Source organism: Mobula hypostoma, chromosome 6 (assembly GCF_963921235.1).
Source record: "Mobula hypostoma chromosome 6, sMobHyp1.1, whole genome shotgun sequence".
NCBI lineage: Eukaryota > Metazoa > Chordata > Chondrichthyes > Myliobatiformes > Myliobatidae > Mobula > Mobula hypostoma.
This window is the reverse complement of record NC_086102.1, coordinates 164,860,844-164,884,570: the sequence shown is the minus strand read 5'-3', so window position 1 is coordinate 164,884,570 and position 23,727 is coordinate 164,860,844. Positions and strand designations below refer to the sequence as shown.

Here is a 23,727-nt window from a genome sequence, read left to right as displayed (position 1 = left end):
GTTAGGTGCCAGGAGTTGTGTGCCTGGAGAGCTGTGCCCTTTAGGTGCTGACTCACTGGGCACAGAGCTCGGAAAAAGCGACGCAACAGACTTTTAACGTCATAAATCAGCGAGTTATTTGTTATGTCTCACCTCTTGCTGTGAAACAGGGACACCTCTTTATCTCTTAATAGGGAGAGAGAGAGCCTGTGGTATGTCAAATACCAGGTGAACAAGTAGTCTTTGTAGTACTGCAAGTCTGTGTCTTTGTTGATGTTTTGCTGTATGCTCGAGTGCTCGGTGAAGGGTGCAGATGCCTTTTTGCTGGCGGGGGGTTGTTGCCTTGCTGCCGCTTGTGCATGGGGGGGGAGTTTGGGGGGGCTTTGGGGTTCTAATGTTTTAACAGTATTCATTCTTTGGGCACTTCTCTTTTCGTGGATGTTTCCGAAGGAAAAGAATTTCAGGATGTATATCATATACATTTCTCTGACATTAAATGTATCTATTGAAGAAAGGCATGACCATGCATTGCGGCTACACTATAGACCACCCAAAAATCCTAGGGATTTAGAGGAGCAAATTTATAAAGAGATCGCAGACTGTTGCATGAAACACAAGGTTGTGATAGTAGGTAACTTTAATTTTTCACATATTGACTGGGATTCCCATACTGTAAAAGGACCAGATGGTATAGAGTTTGTCAAATCTGTTCAGGAGCGTTTCCTTAATCAGGTCATAGAAGTCCCAATGCGAGAGTGTGCAATACTTGATCTCCTATCAGGGAGAGAGACAGGCCAGGTGACAGAAGTTGTGTAGGGGAACACTTTTGCATCTAGTGATCATAATGCCATAAGTTTTAAGATAATTATAGAAAAGGATAGGTCTGGTGTTCGGGGTGAGATTCTAAATTGGAGAAAGGCCAATTTTGATGGTATCACAAAGGATCTGGCAAGTGCGGATTGGGACAGGCTGCTTTCTGGCAAAGGTGTACTTGGTAAGTGGGAGGCCTTCAAAAATAAAATTTTCAGAGTGCAAAGCTTGTATGTGCCTATAAGAATAAAAGGCAAGGGTGACACATTTAGGGAACTCGGTCTTCAAGAGATATTGAGGACCAGGTTAAGAAAAAAAAAGACGGTGCATAGCAGGTGCAGGAAGGTAGGAACATATGAGGTACTTAGGGAGTGTAAAAAATGCAAGAGGACACTAGAGAAAAATCAGAAGGGCTAAAAGAAGGCATGAGGTTGATCTAGCAGACATGTTGAAGGAAAATCTTAAGGGCTTCCACGGATATGTAAAGAGCAAAAGGATTACAGGGGGCAAAAATGGTTTTCTGAAAGATCAAAGGGGTAATCCGTGCATGGAGCCAAAACAGATGGGGAGATCTTAAAGGGATTGTTTTACATTGCTATTTACTTAAGAGATGGACACAGACTCTGTAGAAGTGAGGCAAAACAGCAGTGAGGTCATAGACCCTATACTGATTACAGAAAAGGAGGTATTTGCTACATTGGTTGTTGACTTCAGAAGGAGTAGCGGACCGCACGACCCAATTTACATCGGTGGTGCGCAAGTGGAACAGGTCAAAAGCTTTAAGTTCCTTGGGGTCAATATCACAAATGACCTGACTTGGTCCAACCAAGCAGAGTTCACTGCAAAGAAGGTCCACCAGCGCCTTTACTTCCTGAGAAATCTAAAGAAATTTGGCCTGTCCCCTAAAACCCTCACTAATTTTTATAGATGCACCGTAGAAAGCATTCTTCTAGGGTGCATCACAACCTGGTATGGAAGTTGTCCTGTCCAAGACCGGAAGAAGCTGCAGAAGATCATGAACACAGCGCAGCACATCACACAAACCAATCTTCCGTCCTTGGACTCACTTTACACTGCACGCCATCGGAATAGTGCTGCCAGGATGATCAAGGACACGACCCACTCAGCCAACAGACTTTTCATCCCTCTTCTCTCCGGGAGAAGGTGCAGGAGCTTGAAAACTTGTATGGCCAGATTTGGGAACAGCTTCTTTCCAACTGTGATAAGACTGCTGAACGGAAACTGACCTGGATCTGGGCCGTACCCTCCAAATATCCCAACCTGCCTCTTGGTTTTTTTGCACTACCTTACTTCCCATTTTTCTATTTTCTATTTATGGTTTATAATTTAAATTTTTAATATTTACTAATTTTAACTATTTTTAATATTTATATTTAATATTTGTAATCCAGGGAGTGTGAAGCGCAGAATCAAATATCGCTGTGATGATTGTACATTCTAGTACCAATTGTTTGGCGACAATAAAGTATAAAGTATTGAGGTAAATTAGGATGGATAAATCCCCAGGCCCTGACAAGGTGTTCTCTCAGACCTTGTGGGAGGCATGTGCAGAAATTGCAGGGGCTCCAACAGAGATACTTAAATCATCCTCAGTGACAGTTGAGATACCAGAGGACTGGAGGATACCTAATGTTGTTCCATTGTTTAAGAAAGGTTTCGAAAAATAAACCAGGTAATCGTAAGCTGATGAGCCTGACATCAGGAGGATGAAAAGTTTTTGGAAGTTACTCTTCTCAGAGACCGGATATTTGACTAGGGTTAGTCAGCACAGCATTGTGCATGCTAGGTTATATCTAACCAATTTTTATAGACTTTTTAGAGGAAGTTACCAGGAAAGCCAATGAAGGCAAAGTAGTGGATGTTGTTTGCATGGACTTCAGAAAGGCGTTTGACAAGGTCCCACATGGGAGGCTGGTCAAGAAGGTTCAATTGCTTGCCATTCAAGATGAGATAGAAAATTGGATGAGACATTGGCTTTGTGGAAGAAGCCAGTGAGGGTGGGTTCATTGTTGTTTGTCATCTATATGAACAATCTGGATAATAATGTGGTTAAATTGATAAGCAAATTTGCAGATGTCACCAGATTGGGGGTGTAGTGGACAATGAGGAAGACTGTCTAAGCTTGCAGAGGGATCTGGACCAGCTGGAAAAAAATGGGCTCAAAAATGGCAGACGGAATTTCATGCAGACAATTGCAAGGTGTTGCACTTTGTGAGTACCAACCAAGGATGGTCCTAACACAGTGAACAGTGGAGCACTGAAAAGTGCTCTGGAACAAAGGGATCGAGGAAAACAGACCCATAATTCATTGAAAGCAGTGTCGCAGATAGATAGAGTTGAAAAGAAAACTTTTGGCACATTGGCTTTAATAAATCAATGTATTGAGTACAGGAGTCGAGATGTTAGGTTGAAGTTGTACAAGACGTTGGTGAGGCTGAATTTGGAGCATTGTGTGCAGTTTTGGTCACCCTATCTACAGGAATGTAAATAAGGTTGAAAGAGTGCAGAGAAAATTTACAAGGATTTTACTAGGACTGGAGGACCTGAGTTATAAGGAAAGATTGAATAGTTTAGGATGTTATTCCAAGAATGTAGAGATTGAGGGGAGATTTGAGAGGTATCAAAAATTATGAGGGGTATAGATGGGGTAAATGCAAGCAGGCTTTTTCCACTGAGGTTGGGTGGGACTAAGGGTCATGGGTCAAGGATGAAAGGTGAGATAGTTAAGGTGAACACGGGGGGAAACTTCTTCACTCAGAGGATGGTATGAATATGGAATGAGCCGACATCATAAGTGGCAGGCACAATTTTGATTTTAAACTTTGGATAGATACATGGATGGAAGGGGTATGGAGGGCTATGGTCTGATTGTAGGTCAATGTGAAGTTGTCAATTTAAATGATTCAGCATGGACTAGGTTGGCTGAAGCAGCTGTTTCTGTCCTGTAGCTCTCTGTGACTCTTTGACTCTAACGTTTATCCCTCTTTTCTGACACCGTGCCTTCTGATCCTAGACTTCCCCACTACAGGAAACATCTTTTCCACATCCACTCTACCTAGGCCTTTCAATATTTGATAGGTTTCAATGAGATCCACTCTCGTTCTTCTAAACTCCACTGAGTACAAGACGAGAGCCACACACTAATGCTTCCTTTCCTGGAGAGATTCTCATGAATGCCCTCTGGACCCTCTCCAATGCCAGCACATCTTTTCTTAACTAAGAGTCCCAAAACTGCTCACAATACTCCAAGTGTGCTGTGACCAATCCCTTATAAATTCTTAACATTAACATCTTCGCTTTTATATTCTAGTCCTCTCAAATGAATGCAAACAGAAAATTCAGATTTTGATCTATTTATTTATCACATGTCAAAACACATAGTGAAATGTACTGTTTGCATTTACAACAAACACAGCCTAAGCATGAACACTGATTCCCCTTTCAGCAATTTCTTTTTTCTTTTCCCCTCCTCCTCACCTCTATTTCCCATTATAGCCTCTTTTCCTCATCTGCCTGTCACCTCCTCCTAGTGCCCTTCCATCTTCCCTTTCTCCCAAGGTCCACTCTCCTCTCCCATCAGATTCCTTCTTCTCTGGCCCTTTACCTTATCCCCACCCACCTGGCTTTATCTACCAACTTCTAGCTTGTCCTCCTTCCCCATCCTCCCACATTTTTGTTCTGACATCTTCCCCCTTCCTCTTCCAGTTCTGAAGAAAGATCTCAGCCTGAAATGTTGACTGTTCATTCATTTCTGTAGATTCTGCCTGATCTTCTGAGTTCCTCCAGCATTTTGTGTGTGTTACTTTGCATTTCCAGCAGCTGCAGTCTTCCTTGTATTTATTCTCAGCATCACAGCCTAACAAAGGACCAAAGTGTTGGTAGGACCACTGCCTCACTTCTGTTGTGAATCATCAGTCAGAACTGGTTGTAGTCAACCTGCAGTCTGACATTGGATCCAAGTAGATGATAGTGATGCCATCCACCTACAAGGAAGCCTGGTGCCTGGAAATGTCACACTTCTAATGATAACATCCTTGCTGGGGGTCAAAGGGCTTGAAACAACACTCAAAAAAATTCAAGAGAGAGACTCCAAGTTTGATTCTGACTGTGCTACCAATCAAGTGATTGTATCCCTGAGTAATGCAAGCCTGTCAGATACCTGTGTGCTCAGTAAGCTGCAGATCTGATCAGGATGAATCGCCAGTTGCAGAACAAGCCTCACCAATCAGGGACCCAAGCAGCCTTTCCAGGCCATGTGTACCTCCTCCAAACTCATCTACTGTCCCCAATATAGCTTTCCTTGCAAGAGTAAGCACAGACTAGACAATCAATTCATGGCACATCTGCTTTCTCTCCTAAGCTCCTGGTCACCTATTTCAGCTTCCCTTCCCATGCCAACCTGTCCACCCTGAGCTTTTTCAACTGCCAACATGAACCCATTGCGAAGTAGAGGACCAACAACTCATAATTCCACCCAGGTAGTTAATAACTCCAGAGTACAAATACTGAATTTCCCAATTTCAGGTAATCTTAACCTCTTCTGCCCTTCTGTACTTCCAATGTAATTCCATCTCTCCCCCACCCCCATTCTTGTAAACCCCTATGCACCTCATCCACAGTTAATGGAAAGGTCATCGTAGGTTTATCCCGAAGATCTTTATAACACTATCTCCCTGGGCTCCCCACAGTTACAGACCAAGAGGATATATCAGCTGCTGCTGGTAAATCACCAACTCAGTGAAGGATATGCTCGCTGATCTTCCAGTACTGTACATGGAGCTGTCTACAACTGCATGCTGTAGCCTGGCACTTTGGAAGGTGCAGAGGCACGTCTGAGGGAGACACCGAGCCTGGTGCAGCCTCTGATAAGGTACTGTGAGTAAGGACTACAGTTTAGGACTCTCCAATCATTCTACGCTGAGGGGCCAAAAGCAAGTACAATTCTGTCCAACTTTTCTGTGATCAAATGCATGTGGAAGAAAAATTGATGTCACTTTGATTCAATGCAGATGTTTTTGGAATATGGATTGATAGGTCTATTACTGTGAACAGTGATACATGAATGACCTATATGATAAAGCATTCACAAAATTTTCCTATATATTGTTGGAAAAATAAATAACAGCAGACAATGCTGGATCTTAGCTAATCAGGCAGCATATGCGGAAAGAGAAGTGGACTGGGAGCTACCCTCTGGTGTCGGTCAAAAAACTGTCTCTCTTTACTGCTGTTGCTTTTTCTTTTGTATCTTCTGTATTTTATACAGATTTTTAACATCAGGAGTGTTAGAGTCAGAGTCCTCACGATCCCTTCTGCCTAAATGGTCCATATCTAGGTTCCCATCTAAGCTTGTCACATCTGCCCACACTTGGTCCATGTCTCACTAAACCAGGGCTTCCCAACCATTTTGATGCCATAGACCAATACTATTAAGCAAGGGGTCCGTGAAGCTCAGGTTGGGAACACCTGCACTAAACCTTTCCAATTCATGTACTTGTCAGGATACCTTTAAATGTTGTTAATTGTACCTGCTTTAATTACTTCCTCTGGCAGCTCATTCCGTGTACAGACCATTCTCTGGATGAAAAGGTTGCCCCTCAGGTTCCTATAAAATCTCTCCTCTCTCACGTAAATTTAGCCCACTTGTTGTCAGTGTCCCAATCCTGGGAAACTGTTTATGTCCATTCACTCTATCTTTACCTCTCATAATTCTATACACCTCTATAAAATCCCTCATTCTCCTATACTCCAATAAATGAAGTCCCAACTCTCTCAGCTTTTCTCCATAACTTAATCCCTCGAGCCCCAACAACATACCAAGGTCTCCTTTGCACTCTTTTTAGCATCTTTTCTATAGCATGGTAACCAAAAAAAAGAATATTCCAAATGTAATCATATACTATTCCTATGAGAATTGGTTTAAAATGTCTTCTGACACCATGCCTATCCTAATGTCAATTACATATTAGGAAATATCAATTAAAAACAAAAGATTTGGCCTGCTTTTGTATTGATGTGTGAATTGGTGACTACATTTTAAATACATAAACTGAACAGTTCCAACTTTTGTAATGAGTTTATATAAATTCTGTTTCAATAGCCAAACTGAAAAAAAAATTAAACTTCTTTCAACCTGCTCTCTGAAATTTGCAACAATGAACACAGGCATGCTTTGTGATGTGGCCCTACAGGTATACAGCACAAAAACATGCCCTTTAAGCCCAGCTGGTCCACGCTTACCACAGTATACTCCTTGCTAGTTCCAGTTGCCAGCACTTTGCCCATAATGCTCGAAGACCTTCCCCTCCATGTACCTATACAATTGTCTCTAAAGTGTTGTAATCGTACACACCTCGGCCACTTCCTTTGGCAGCTCATTACAGGTACTCTCTATCCTCTGTGTAAAGAAATTACCTCCCAGGTCTTTTTTTTAAACTCTCAACTCTCATCTTATCTCTAGTTTTGAACTTCCCAAACCTGGGGAAAAGACTATGACTGTCCACCTCATCCATACCCTCTTGAACTTATCAACTTCTGAGGTCACCCCTCAGTGTCCTAACTCCAAGGAATGCAGATCCAACCTATCCCTATAACTGTACACAATACTCAACTGTAGTCTCACCACTGACTCGTAACTGCAAGGTAATGTCCCTAATCCTAAACTTGATGCCCAAACTAATGAGGCCAGCACGTTAAAAGCCTTTTTCACCACTCTGTCTACTTGCGTAGCTGTTTTTAAGTGAACTCTCTATCCCTCTGTTCCATGACACTTGTCAATGCCCTGCCATTCGTTATACAAGTCCCACCTTGGTATGACTGTCCAAAATGCATCACCTCACATTTATCTAAGTTGCAAACCATTTGTCGTTCCTCATCCCATCTCCATAACTGACCAGGATCTCTCTGTAATTCATTGCAACCTGCTTCTCTGTCGAACTGCTAATCCTGCCATGTACGATTACATCTAAATCATTTACAAGAATAACAGAGGTCCCAGCACTAATTTCTGGGATACCCCACTAGTCAGAGACCTACAGTCGGAGATTTGACATTCAACCATCATCTGCTTCGTATCATCGAGTTAATTCTGAATCCACCGTGTGATCTGCCCTTGAATCCCACGTGGCCTAATCTTCCTGATCAACCTGCTCTGCAGAAACTTGTCAAAGGCCTTCCTTAAGTCTAAATTCACTGCCCTACTTTCATCTGTCCCCTTGGTTACCTCTTAAATAAAAAAGATTTGTTAGAGATGACTTCGCAGACACAAAGTCATTATTCCTGACTATTACTGATCAGACCCTGACTATCTAAGTGATGGTAGATCTTATCCCTCAGAATTTCTTCCAGTAACTTTCCTACAAGTCATGCTCACCAGCCAGTTGTTCCCTGGCCTATCCTTGCTACCCTTCTTGAAAAATGGAACAACTCTAGCTAATCTCCAAATCCTCTGGAACTTGACCAGTGGCTAACAATAAAGCAAAGTTCCAGGGGTGCACATGGATAGACTCTGGGGATTTGTCTATCTTAATGCAACTCGAGGCCCCAAACAACTCCTTCCTTATGATATGGCAAACTTTGCGACTTATTACCCTCGTTTCATTGGCATTCATGATATTCTTCCCAGTAAAGACCGAGAAACAGACATTAAAAATCTTGGCCATCTCCTACTGCTCCACACATAGGTGGCCCTGACGGTCTTCAAGAGGACTTAGTCTCTCTGTTAACATAACTGAAGTGACTCTTGGGATTATCTTTAACCCTGCCTACCAAATCCTTCTCATATCCTTCTTGCCCTCCTAATTTCCCTCTTAAGCCTGCTATTTTATTAGCCTTTAAATAGAGTTGCCCGGCCAACCCCAGCTTGATCTCTCCTAATACCCTCAAAGTTGGCTTTGCTCCAGTTCAGGTCTTTGAACTTGGATCTTTTTCCATAACTATCTTAAAACTGATAGATTACGTTCTCTGGCCCCAAAGTGCTCCTCAACTGTCGTTGTAGTTACTTGGCCCACCTCATTCCAAAGGAGGAGGTGCTGTGTTGCTCTTTCCCAAATATGTTCCTCTATTGTATGATACTAACTCTGCCCCATCCAGACACTTTGTGCTCTGGATGGCCTTGTTGATACTGGGGAAAGTTGAAATCTCCCACTAGCACTTCCCTACTGCTATCACAACTAAATGCAATTTCTTGACACATCTGCTCAAGTTCTTGCTGACTACTTTGGTGGCGGGGAGGGAGGTCTATAATATAGCCCAAGTTCTTATTCCTAAAGCCCCTTCTTATTCCCAAACTCCACCCAAGATGATCCCTCAAGAATATGCTCTCTAAGCACTGCTGTCATGCCCTTCCTCATCAAAAAGGTAATAATCCTTCCACCATAATCATTCATTCGTCACGCCTAAAGAACTGGTATCCCAGAATATTGAGCTGGTACTCATGTCCTTACCTGAGCCATGCTTCTGTTACGATCACAGCATTCCAGTCCCCAGAGGAAACACACACCCAGTTTCTCTGTCTTACCTGTTAAGCTACGTGCATTGCAATAGATACTATTTAAAGCAGAGGTCGTATCTTCTCTTTTACTGTAACTGTGGCCATCCTCATTACTATGCTTACGAGCTTTGATTGTTGCACAACCTTGTCTCTCACCGACTTTACACTCTTGAGTCCCACCCCCTGCTAAGTACAAAGTCAAGTTTAAAAAAAAGATTTCAGTTTCCCTTTGAAAAGGACATGGTTCATTCCATTAGCTTCAATTTCACTTGATATCTGTGAAGAGTCACAGCAAGTAATTAAGAAAACTACCAAAATGTCATAATTTATTGAGAGAGGATTTGAGAGGAAGGAAGGGAGATTATGCTTCAATTATAGAAGATATGAGTGAAACTACAGCTGGAGTATTGTGTAGAGTAGGTGAATGGGTTAAATGTATTTTCAGGAAGTTTAAAGACTAATACCCATAAAGTATAGTTTCTCTAATGGGAGAAGATTGGACAAGCTGGGCTTGTATCACTAGAATTTAGAAGAGTGAGACAGGATTTGATTGAATTGTGTAAGATTGTTAAATGACTTGGCAGGTGGACATGCAGAAGATATTTCCCCTGTTGACAGAATTTAGAACTAGGGGCTCATTGTTTACAAAATAAGAGATCACAGATTTAATAGCGAGGAGGGAAAACATTTGAGAGTTACAAGCCTTTGGAACACTCTTCCTGAAAGGGCAGTGGAAGCAGGATTTCCTTAATTTTTTTTAAAAAGGTGGAGAGATATCAAAGATCAAAGTAAATTTATAATCGAAGTACATATTTGTCATCATATACAACCGTGACTCATTTTCTTGCACGCGTTCAATAAATTCAATAACCATAACAGAATTAACCAACAGGGCAAACAACCAAATCTGCAACACAACCAACTCTGCAAATACAAGAAGAAACAAAATAAAATGAATAATAAATAAATGAGCAATAGAGAACATGACATGAAGAGTCCTGGAAAGTGAGTCCATAGGTTGTGGGGATAGTGCAGTGATGGGGTGAGTGAAGTTATCCCCTCTGGTTCAAGACCCTGATTGTTGAGGGGTAATAATTGTTCCTGAACCTGGTGTTGTGGGTCCTGAGGCTCCTATACCACCTTCCTGATGGCAGCAACAAGCAGAGAGCATGGCCTGGATGGTAGTGGTCACTGATGATGGATGCTGCTTTCCTGCGACAGCACTCTGTTTAGATATGCTCAATGATGGGGAAGTGTGCTGACAAAACAAGGAGGTGAGAGAGCTCTGCATGTAGAAGGAAATGCAGAGTTGAGGTTATAATATTAGCTAGAAACGTAGTAAATGGCAGAGCAGAACTGAGGGGTTGTATGGCCTACACTGGCTCTACATAGAATATATATGTAACACTCGGCTCTATCAACTCAAATTCGTCCAGGGGAAACTCCCGCCAAACTGTGTCTCAAGTTTGCGTAGATGCTGTGTAATGCACCCCGGGTCAAGCCCACAACGTACAGATAGAATAACATGACTTCCATTGGTTAGTTCCCTGTTATCTGTAGTTATAACCCAAACATTGCAGCTACAGAGAACCATTACCTCATCATTTAACATTACAGAGAAGCCATTTTGTTATAACACTATAGAGAAGCCATTTTGTTAGCCTTAAGAGTTAACATTACAGTTGATATTACTGAGAACCCTACATATAAATACAGCACCCAGGGGTCTTTGGGTTATGGAAGACCTGATTTACGAAAAATCAGTCTTTACACAAATTCTCCCAAACTCTGCTTCCAAATGCAGTACTCGAATCTCTTCATCATGAAACAATGCAGAGATCCCCCCAAAAGGCCAATGCCTTCGCTAAATGCTCCTTCAGATAAGATCAAATTTTATGAACCCCTGCCACCTCTCATTGGCACACACTTTCTTTTATTAGCTCTCCACATCATTCCACCCAAGCTACATTCAGACAAATGTCTGTCACAGTTCACTCGCTGATACATTTTGAGTATCACTTATCCAAAATGGTTGGGGCTGGAAATGTTTCAGATATTTTCAAACTTTGGAATCTATAATCAGAATCAGATTTAATATCTTGAAATTTAATAACTTTTATGGCAGCAGTATAATGAAATACAGTACATGATAAAGAGAAAAATCTGGGTTACATTAAATATATATATAAAAATAGTTAAGTTAAGATAAGTGGTACAAAATAACAGAAATAGAAAAGGTAGTTTTCATGGGTTCACTGCCCCTTTAGAAATCAGATGGCAGAGGGGAAGAAGCTGTTCCTGAATCGTTGAGTGTGTACCTTCAGGCTTCTGTACCTCCTTCCCCATGGTAACAGTGTGAAGAGGGCATGCCCTGGGTGCTGAGGATCCTTAATGAGGGACGTTGCCTTCCTAAGTCACTGCTCCTTGAAGATGTCTTGGATACCACGGAGGCAGGTATCCATGATGTCTCATGTATAATGAGATAGCTTGAGATCACCATTATTTCCAACTCTGAATTTATGTGCTACCACTATGCAAGTCTTTGTCTTGCACTTCTTCATCACACACATGTACTTACCAGTAGAAGTTATTACATACCATAACTATCATGAAAATAGAATGTGTGTAGGCTAACAAAATCAGCACAGCAGCATTGGGAGAATACCTGAATCAGCTGCTGTACGACAACAAACAAGGGCAGGCTTTCAGTCTTCACCTGCAATCCCATCCCATGTTTTGATTATAAGGTTCCAGTACACTGTATTTGTGTTTTACTTATTTTGGAGGTTTTACATAAGGTACTAAAAACAATTGTTGTACACTTGTTCTGGTGTTAAACGATTTTCATTACCGATGATCTTACCAAACTTATCAATGAATTTCTCTGCTGCTTCGTGATCACCAAAATCTGTCTTTTAAAACTTTTAAATCTTTACAAATTTAATGTTGTGCCTTTTCTTAAATTTCTACAACAATCCTGTGGAATATTCACAATTACCTTCAATTTTCAGTTTGTCATTATAGATCTTTGCTTGTTTCGCGATCAGCATACCATTAAGTGGTAGTCGGAAGATGGCGCCAGCTAGCACCGTGACCAGAGGCGGCGTCCTTCCGACAGTTTGCAAAACTACTACTTTTACTACTACTTCTTTCAAATGTGATTCTGGTACTATTGGAACCTGTGACTTGCATTTTGATTATGTGTTTTTGGGTCGGTTGAGCAATCTGGCGCTTTGCTGTCGTCGAGGGAGTCTGGTGACTTTTCAAGCGGAGTCTGTGACCTGGATTTCAAGAAGCCTGGTGCTGAGGAGCGAGCCCATCATCAACTCCATGTCTTGCCAATCTTGCCGATTAGAGCATCAAGTAACATTATAATCAACAACAACATTGAAATCAATGAGCACGAAAGTGGAAGGCGAGAGGGTGTTCAGAGCATTTGACCAGTTTCTGTCCCCCTCTTGCTCAATGCTGCTGGAGTCCTGGGTCTTGGGCAAGGTTTAATCCATGCAGTTTGTGGCTTGGACTCTGTCGTTCACGTTATGATGCATTTCTGGTTACTCCTTTTTTGTTGCCGTTTTGTGCGATTTTGATTGCAGCAGACTGGCTCTTCAGCCTGCAGTCAATGAATGACCCAGCACGAAACTGAACTGAACTTTCTTAGATTGTTTTAATGACTTTGTGGTTTGATGTTTTATTTTCTGTGTTTTTCCACTCATATTTTGCCATTTGTTGGATTTGTTCTTTTTTTCTTGCACATCGGGTGTTTGATGTCATCTTTGAGTGGTTTCCATGGTGTTTCTTCGTTTCGTGGCTGTTTGTGGAAAGACGAATCTCAAGGTTGTCTACTGCATACATACTTTGATAATAAATATAATTTGAACCTTCGAATGCTCACTCTGACACTGACGAATCCATTCTTGCAATGCATGATATGATTTCTTCATTTTCTGCTTTATGCAGTGTTTTTCTGTTTTTATTAACCTGTTCATTACATGTGTGAGGTCACTTCTCAGAACTGCCTGTGACGTGCATAGAACCCACACATCGCCTGGGAACCTTTCCAGCACCTTGTGGCAGTTTTCATTTGTGATGTCATGTCAGTGCTCAGAATAATTTCAGATTTTGGATTTTCAGATAAGGTGTACTCAACCTGTAACAACCATCGCCTTTGTTGACCGTCCGCTATCTACTTTTTGCGAATTAGACACAAGGCGATGGGCGGGGAGGGGAATTGTTCATGTAGAGAAATTTCAGTTTGCAGATAGGAACAAAACGCTTTTTAATTGGGAATCCCCTGAGATTATCAGACCATAACGAATAGACGCAGAATTTGGCCATTTATCCTGAAGAGTGTGCTTCACCATTCCATCATGGCTGATTTATTATCCTTCTTAACCCTATATTCCTGCCTTCTCCCCGTAATCCTTGATGCCTTGACTGATCAAGAATTTATCAACCTCTGTTTTAATAACTTGGCCTCCACAGCCCTTTTTGGCAATCAATTTCACAGATTCACTACCCTCTGGCTAAAGAAGTTCCTCCTCATCTCTGTTCTAAATGAACATCAGGTTCAGGAAGAGTTATTATCCCTCAACCATCAGGCTCTTAAACTAAAGGGGATAACTTCATTCAACTTCACCTACCCCATCAATGAAATTTTCCACAATCTACGGACTCACTTTCAAGAACTCTTCATCTCATGTTCTCATTGCTTAATTATTTATTATTATTATTTCTTTCTGTATTTGCAGTTTATTGTCTTTTGCACACTGGCTGAATTCCCAGTTGGTGCGGTCTTTCACTGTTTCTATTATTCTATTATGGAATTATTGAGTATGCCCACAAGAAAATAAATCTCAGCTGTATGTGAAGCATATGTACTTTGATAATAAATTTACTTTGAATGTCCTTTTATTCTGAGGCTGTTCCCTCTGGTCCTAGACTCCCCACGATAGGAAATATCCTCTCCACACCCACTCTATCGAGCACATTCATTGTCAGATATGGCTTTAATGGGATTCTCCCCCCCCCCCCAGACTTCTAAACTCCAGCAAGTACTGGCCCAGAGCCATTAAACACAGCTCATACATTAACCCTTTTATTCCCAGAATCATTCTTGCGCATCTCCTCTGGGTCCTCTCCAATGCCAGTACATCTTTTCTTAGATAAGGGGCCCAAAACTGTTCACAATTCTTGCAGCCTCAGCATTGCATCCTTGCTCTTATATTCTAGTCCTCTTGAAATTAATGCTAACATTGTACAGTATTTGCCTTCCTTACCACCAATTCAACCTGCAAGTTAACCTTCAGAGAGTCCTGCACAAGAACGCACAAGTCCCTTTGCACCTCAGATTTTTGATTTTCTCCGTTTAGAAAATTGTCCATGCCTTTATTCCTTTGAGCAGAATTGCTCACGTTAGATGATTATTCCGAAATGCGTGGGGCCTGAAATGTGCAACTAGACACAATTCTGAATTAGAAAGACAAATTCTTCAAAAAAAAACTGAAACAACTACATCGTGAAAAACAAGTCCTTTCTGAATCACAAGAGTAAAGATAGCGCTTGCAAATAATGATTCAGATCACTCCACAATGAGAAATGGAAAAGGACAAAATTCGAAAACAGCATGATTAATTATAGTCGACCTAAATGGTGCAAACTTCTGAAAATGAAAAAGTCAATAACCATTTATTATCATGAGACAAATGTCTTCATTCCAGTTGGAAATTTTACAATCCTATTGAGTTTGAACAATTAAAAATTAAATCTACATTGGCTTCAAAATCTAATGACTAATCCAACCAAATGAAGTTTTCCTTATATTAGGAAGGACACACAATATATAACAGAACATATTCCAAATCATTAATGTGTCTACTGATCAAAAGGGTGCAACATACAAGTCCAGAATCGGTTGTTTCTTTGTTATAAACTTCATCCTCTGACAGATGTAAAGTTTAAGTAACAAACTAAATGTCAAAGGATGGCACTGAAATAGTTAAATCAAAATTGTAGCAGTTTGCCATACCTTTGATAGTACAATGAAAGTTTTATCAACTGCCTTTGAATCTGTGAAATGCTGCTCCTGCATACTGAAACATCAGAGTCTATTTGTAATGTTGGAATTATATACAGACAACTAGAAAAGTACAGAATGCCAATCTACATTTTTTCAAAGCCAAAAATCAATGCCCTTATGCACAAGACCATCCAATTTTGTTGGCAAGGTTGTCCAATAAACTTTGTCATAACAGCGGTCTCACAGGCCAAACATGTTTTGTTAGTTTCTGAAATCTATTTGACTTTCTGCTTCTCCCTTCAAAGTATATTTTGTAAATTCCCCAAACTAGATCTTTGTTTCTGTAAATGAACGAAAATTGTGAAAGATTGCCATAAACGATAAATGGTTGCAACAGAAGCTTGTTATTTTGAATAACTTTATACTTCTCTATTTTCTTAATTTGGATTTGGTTATGCAAACTACTGTCACATGGTGTTAACTTATAAATAACAGTGAAGTTAGTGAAGGTTCAGAGCTGCCCGTAGTATGGTTCGGTGGATTTGAAAATCTTCTCAAAAGGTAATTGTTACCCAATTACTCAAAGATAACAGTAAACATCAGAAAAAATGAGAAAGCAGAAAAGGAGGGGGAATAAAACAAATCAATGATGAATCATTGTGGGTCTGGTGGGGTAGACATAACAAATGTACTCTACAGGGTTGCAACTCTACTCAGTAATAGAATTTTTTTCCCCCGAGTTGTGTAAAGTCAACTTCTGGGAACAAAATATGTAGATTTCTTACATCATCTGCACAATTATTTATTTTCCCCCTGTGCATGATGAAATGGTTCTGAAATGTCAAAACCATTTTTCTCTTAGATTATTACTTTCTACTTACTAAATGGACAGTGTCTTATCAGGATGTAACCACCATGGAAGATTATATAGTACCATATTAAAAGCAAAGTTTATTGCATATTTACCTTCTTACTTTCACCTTGCATTTTGCAAATGGACTAATTAACCTACTGGATAAATTAGACGTTAAAGACGGTGATAAAAAAACTTGTCTGTTGTGCGACATCAGTTCAGCCTACTTGTGAAATCATATGATACTGCTTGTTTTAATTTCTTCACTAATTTTTATGTACATTAAATTCCTTTGAAAGACTACTGATGCAGTATTAGGCAATATCCATGGAATATGTAGATTTTTAAAAAATTATCTAGATGAGCATCAGCTCAAAATGAGCCTAATATTAAAACAGCTTAATGGAGCAAGGTCAAAGATAGACCGTCAGTACTTTCTCCCCAAGTGAGAAAGTCTTTAACACAAGTGTCCTCAACTCCATTTCACCAGGACATCTGCTATAATTTTGGTGTTATACCAGTCCAGCAAGAGGTTAAAAAGTCCAATGAGCAGTTGAAAGACCAAGGCCTCCAGAACAGATGGAATCGCTGAAGTAGTAAAACACAGCAGGAAGTACTGCAAGCACAAGTTGGTGACCTCATCTGGGAAGAAAAGAGCACACCAGGAAGTGTCAGGAACACTTTCACATGATCATCAAGAAAGCTATCCAATTATGGTAAATTCAGAAGGATATGGGAAAATTATTTAAAAGCTCTCTTCAGTGATTTCTTCCCAGTGGTTGAAGAGCTCCTCCCCAACTTCCAATATTGATTCCATCCATCAAGGAGGTAATATTCACAAACCTATACCGCCTGAGACATAGACAGCAGCAGCAACCATTAAACATAACTATACAAGAGTCTGAGTCTTCCTACAGCAAACTTAATCACAGACTGCACTCAAGAGGTCTGTGTCACCATACCTGCCTCTTGTCAATCTTCATAACTACAATACCGCACCTCACCTCCAAAAATCTGCTCCCTTGAAGTGGGATTGATCTACAGTTCAGCAGCAAACTGTCCACTGGATATTATGTGGATAAATGGGTTCCTAGCTTCGAGCCATCAATGGTTCCTTCACAAAAATAAATGAAAGGACGGTGTTTTTACAGCTGTGGTACAAGGCTGCTCCATCTGAGTGCTCCCATTATAAAATGTTACTCATCCACCTCAAATCCATGATGAACTTACATATCCCGGCACTTATCATTCAGCGAAGCCAGATGTCAAAGTTCTCCAATGACTTTAATATACCAGCATAGCCTTTGATTGACAAGGAAGGTGTTGGAAGAGAACATCAACGCCACCTGCAAGTTCGTGATGCACTTTGACCATAATCAAGCAGCAGTGGTAGGCAGGCTATGTCCTCTGCCAGCCTGACCACAGCCTCGCAAACAAACACTCCACTCCTTCAGGGATTTTGTCAAATTTAAAAAACACGTAACATCCTCAATGTTTAAATGGCTCAAATGGTTCCATTGAATCAGAGAAGGTGTACAGTGTACAACCTGATGTGCATTAATTCCTGACCGATGACCACTCAAGCTGGAGTAGGACCATCTGGCAGAGCACAGATTGTCTCTACACAATGAGACCACAGGGGTCACGCACAAAAAGAACCAAAGATAAATGCCCAAACTTCTATACATGCACACTTTTACCTCTGAGAGAAGGGTTCTAATCAAGACACTGGACAGGAAGAAAATAATTGTTTTTCCAATGTCTGCGAGGAAGAAGTGTTGCAACAATGTCAGGTAAAATACAAAGCTGGTACATTAGTATTTCAATTAGCTCTCCAAGGCTCTAATAATAGTTGAAAATGGATCCCTTGATCTACATTAAGCTGATTCAATAGTTTACCCCAAACTGCCTGATAATCTTCATACTAACAAACTGTACAAAGCTGTACAGAGCTGCCACAAACAACACAAGCATATTCCAATTGCAAGTGTTTTTAGAAACAGATGTAAGAAACTGCATTTAGTTTCATGTCATTTCCCTTTACCACAATAAATGCTAATGGAGTGGATCCAAAGAGGGAAGATAATCAGGGGTTCAGTCAAGCAGAACTGCCTGGCCATATTAACCTCTTTCTTCTGTAGCCTCTTCAGCTTCCTTAGCCTCCAATGCATACTGTATTGCAATTAAACCACCTCTGCTTTAAAATGCTAATCAGTTATTGGTTATTACCCAATAATACCCTAACCATACCACGCAATGGAAACTAGCATAGAGATATAGGGATTGAACTGTCTTCAGAGTCACTGCAACTTTCAAAGCCTGCAGTCAAATTTGAACTCTCCTCATTCTGTACGAAAAAGTAAGAGATGATTGGTATTATTGTTCAGTGACTAAATGCATTATTTTGATTAATTTCTTTGTAGCTTTTGCTTCTTTAGAAAAAGGTGGAGAAAAAGATGACAAAGGACAACAAATCAGGACACACATCAAAGAAGCTGGTGAACGCAGCAGGCCAAGGAGCCTCTGTAGGAAGAGGTGCAGTCGACGTTTCAGGCCGAGACCCTTCGTCAGGACTAACTGAAGGAAGAGTGAGTAAGGGATTTGAAAGGGGGAGGGGGAGGGGAAGATGCAAAATGATAGGAGAAGACAGGAGGGGGAGGGATAGAGCCGAGAGCTGGACAGGTGATAGGCAAAAGGGATATGACAGGATCATGGGACAGGAGGTCTGGGAAGAAAGACAAGGGGGGGGGGGACCCAGAGGATGGGCAAGAGGTATATTCAGAGGGACAGAGGGAGAAAAAGGAGAGTGAGAGAAAGAATGTGTGTATAAAAATGAGTAACAGATGGGGTACGAGGGGGAGGTGGGGCCTTAGCGGAAGTTAGAGAAGTCGATGTTCATGCCATCAGGTTGGAGGCTACCCAGACGGAATATAAGGTATTGTTCCTCCAACCTGAGTGTGGCTTCATCTTTACAGTAGAGGAGGCCGTGGATAGACATGTCAGAATGGGAATGGGATGTGGAATTAAAATGTGTGGCCACTGGGAGATCCTGCTTTCTCTGGCGGACAGAGCGTAGATGTTCATCAAAGCAGTCTCCCAATCTGCGTCGGGTCTCGCCAATATATAAAAGGCCACATCGGGAGCACCGGACGCAGTATATCACCCCAGTCGACTCACAGGTGAAGTGTCGCCTCACCTGGAAGGACTGTTTGGGGCCCTGAATGGTGGTAAGGGAGGAAATGTAAGGGCATGTGTAGCACTTGTTCCGCTTACACGGATAAGTGCCAGGAGGGAGATCAGTGGGGAGGGATGGGGGGGACGAATGGACAAGGGAGTTGCGTAGGGAGCGATCCCTGCGGAATGCAGAGAGAGGGGGGGAGGGAAAGATGTGCTTAGTGGTGGGATCCCATTGGAGGTGGCGGAAGTTACGGAGAATAATACGTTGGACCCGGAGGCTGGTGGGGTGGTAGGTGAGGACCAGGGGAACCCTATTCCTAGTGGGGTGGCGGGAGGATGGAGTGAGAGCAGATGTACGTGAAATGGGGGAGATGCGTTTAAGAGCAGAGTTGATAGTGGAGGAAGGGAAGCCCCTTTCTTTAAAAAAGGAAGACATCTCCCTCGTCCTAGAATGAAAAGCCTCATCCTGAGAGCAGATGCGGCGGAGACGGAGGAATTGCGAGAAGGGAATGGCGTTTTTGCAAGGGACAGGGTGAGAAGAGGAATAGTCCAGATAGCTGTGAGAGTCAGTAGGCTTATAGTAGACATCAGTGGATAAGCTGTCTCCAGAGACAGAGACAGAAAGATCTAGAAAGGGGAGGGAGGTGTCGGAAATGGACCAGGTAAACTTGAGGGCAGGGTGAAAGTTGGAGGCAAAGTTAATAAAGTCAACGAGTTCTGCATGCGTGCAGGAAGCAGCGCCAATGCAGTCGTTGATGTAGCGAAGGAAAAGTGGGGGACAGATACCAGAATAGGCACGGAACATAGATTCCACAAACCCAACAAAAAGGCAGGCATAGCTAGGACCCATATGGGTGCCCATAGCTACACCTTTAGTTTGGAGGAAGTGGGAGGAGCCAAAGGAAAAATGATTAAGAGTAAGGACTAATTCCGCTAGACGGAGCAGAGTGGTGGTAGAGGAGAACTGATTAGGACAATTATTTTTCCTCCTGTACATTAACTTCCATCTTTTCAAGCAGTCCCGCAGGATGGAGAATGACTTGCTTCCACTCCAGATCTATGCTTTGAGGGACTGATAAGATCCGTTCGGGAACTGCAAGCTCTTCTGCAGATTTGGCAGGTGGTAAACGAAAGGGAGATTGAGAGGTTGGTTTATGCAATGCAGTCCTTCTGCCATTGACACAGGGCTTCTACTGGAGTCCTGACGCATGGATTCAAGATTCTCAAATGTTTTTTTTTTAAGCTTTCAAAAGCAAGGGATCCCCATCAGTCCAGAAGTATGTTACATCTTTCAAGGAAACTTTAAGCACACCCTTCAGTTTGCATGGTAATCTTTTCCCACAATGCAGTTCAGAGTGTCCATTTCAGGGATGTGGTATTGGGAATTTGCACTTCACAGCTTGCACAATGGAGACAACCAAGTGTAATTAAGGACTTAATGCCACACTGACATTCAAATCTGTTTTATTGTCACAGTTACTAATTTTGGTTTCTCCCTATGTATTCAGCCAAAAGTCCCACAACGTCACAATTTCCTTATTACCTGTTTTCCAGCACTGTCCTTAGTTCATCTATGTTTTAAGTGAAGAATGTTTTAGATCAACTCTTCAATTACCTTGCCTTTATGTGAAAACACAGATGCAGCCACATTTAAGATTCAACACTGAAGAAGAGCCCTTTGCCTGTCTACTTGCAACTATCCCATCACCGCCACAGCCTCAGTGTCACCAGTTCTGCCTCTCCATCAAATGCCAAAGTGACTTAGTTTTTCCAACAATTTCACAAAGCACTAGATATTGTTCAAGTAACTCGCGTTCTGACCCGTATCTGACATCAACCTTTCATAGCGAGTAAAATAAGATATCATAGCTGTTTCTGAAAATCTCCCCTGAAATTAAGGGATTTTTCTGAACTGGTATACTTTGTCATTTCCATTAATCATTTCCTTTACCTTAGTATTTCTCAAAATTCAGCAAGTTGTTCCTGTTTCTACTGTCGCAAACTTTATGTTGGTAAAGATATTGACGCAATATAAACACTACATCAGTATAATCTGAAGATAACATAGTGTGATAGAGAGGTTAAAGTGGACTAGAAACGTGCACTAATTGACAAAAGTAAAGATTACAAGATGCTACAATCATGCTAGAACTGTAGAAAACATTGCTTTTTTGAAACAAAAAAAAGACTACTGGAAGATTAAATTGAGTTCCAGAATATTTTGCAAGCCCAAAGTACCCCAAAAGGGCATCTTTTACCCTAATTTACAAATTTACTTGATTAAAACCTGAAGAGTCAGAATTGAAGAGAGCTCAGAGGTGAGAAGTGGAATTCATGTAAAGTTCATTTTTGGCCACTATAGGCACAAGACTTCTTCAGTCACAAGCGTTTCTACCATTCTGCAATGAAAGCATCCTTGTTCACTTCTGTCTGCAATTACCAAGTTATTAAAGTATATGCATGATGTTACTGTCTAAATTCTACCCACTCCCATTCCTCAACTGATTCAGATTAATATCAGTCCCTTATGCTTACAACACCAATTTCAACAACATGGCTGTATTGGTTGCCACACAAGAGTTATATACACGATATCCCAGTAGTATCCCAGTAGGTCCAAGGCTTTTCAACTTGTGTGAAAGGCTAGTTTCTTCAATCTACATTAGCACAGGATAGTTGAGATTATCCAGGTTCTCCTTACCAACTTTTTTAGGCACATAATTTGTAAATGTAGTTATATTAATGCTAAAATGTGCTAAGAAAGTGTGAACCATCTGTCTACTGTCATAAAGTCCTTCACTGCCTGTATTCAGAATGCTGTTTTCATAACCACTTCATTGAATTTATTTTTCATATTATCACCAATACCAGCATTCAACGAACAACAGTAGCCATCACAAATAATTATACCAATACTTCAATTTTAGTATTCTCAGGCCTTTCCTTGAACCATCTCTTTTTCACCTTCTGGGGACCCTGTTCTGTGAAACATTTCCACAGCTCTAGTGTTTGGTCAATACGGTCACTAACCCACATAAGAAAGAGATCTTTATCATGTGCAACTACACAATATTATTAATGTAATCTTTCTACTTCTGTCAGCCTCTGAGACAGCAAGTTTAAAAAAAAGTTTCTCAGTGCTCTTGTAACAATTCAGAGTTCCTTTCACCCAAACCCAGCACAATAAACATTGCCAAGGAAATGTCAGATTTCCTGGCTGCCTTCTCTAAGTGTAATCCTGCAGGATTGTTCCTGGGCATTGATTTGGATCTTCAGGTACTGCTGAAAATCAACAGGGCAGATGAGTCTAGTATTTTTCAAATCAACAGCTCATAAATTACCTCAGGCCACAAAAGCATTACTATTATAGGTAAACACCACCATATTCCACTTAATCAAGCACAGGTACTGTGAACGACGGCCCATATAAACTATAAACAAACACGAACAAAAACGTGGCAGTGTAGTGGAGGTTGTTTCTGATATACTTCTGGGGATTGTCCCTGATAAATCCATCTAACAAAATACTGAAGGACGACGATAGTGAACAGCTGAGTTGACTTTTCTTTCAAAAATGTTATATTTGTAAGTCACCCATCTTTTCTTAAAAGGTCTTGGTCTGAGGCACACATAGCATTCAAATCTCTGTTCTTGTGTTTCCTCAGGGGCTTCAGTAGTCCTACATGAAGCACAGATCAAATGTTTCACAAATCTGTGCAATTTGTTTCTCCCAGGCATAGGGTGTTGAAAAATCCCATTTGAACCTTGCACCCCAACACCCATTTCCTCAACATCATACCCTGCTGCACAGTTCTTTACACTGCAAGGAAGCCCATATGCAATAACCACCTTAGATCACTGCGTAGCTTTTGATTTCACCACAATTCCTTATCAACAGGGGTCATAACCATGTATCTGAATGTGCTTAATCAGCCTCTGAGGGACTAGGAACTGGAACTATACTTTAGGGATGATATTTTCCCTTGCTGGAAGCAGCAGTCAAACGCAAACAGAGGCAAATTTATCTCACCTCCCTGACTGACATTTATGTAATTTTCAGACTCAAATGTATTTTGCTCAATTAAACAATCATATAGTCACTTTATCTTTCCATATGTTACACATAAATGAATGAATGAACAGAATCACCACTATCAAATAAAGGGAGTCAGTGCACACTGGCAAGAATTGGCCCTCATTGTGTGGGAAATTGAGTTATTGAACAATATCCATCTTCCCCGCCATTCTCAGGTTGCAGTAATATTCTACCAGTCACATACAACTGGAAAAACTAGGTAATACATAAGAACATAAGAAATAGGAGCAGGAGTAGGCCATCCGGCCCATCGAGCCTGCCCTGCCATTCAAAAAGATCAT

The 23,727-nt window shown here is 41.2% G+C and overlaps 1 protein-coding gene across 5 annotated transcripts in view; it reads right to left on the bottom strand.

Annotated features, from left to right (window-relative positions):
* The window catches only part of wipf1b (WAS/WASL interacting protein family, member 1b), a 126,977-nt gene that overhangs the window by 62,378 nt on the left and 40,872 nt on the right, over positions 1-23,727 (bottom strand). The window contains exon 1 of one of the 5 annotated variants that reach the window (XM_063052138.1): positions 9,329-9,469. The exons of 3 other annotated variants lie outside the window; for them this stretch is intronic. The gene's annotated coding sequence lies outside the window, so the exon portion shown is untranslated. Of the gene's footprint in view, positions 1-9,254; positions 9,470-23,727 lie in introns of those variants that run through there. One more of the 5 variants, XM_063052141.1, reaches the window with a different exon arrangement.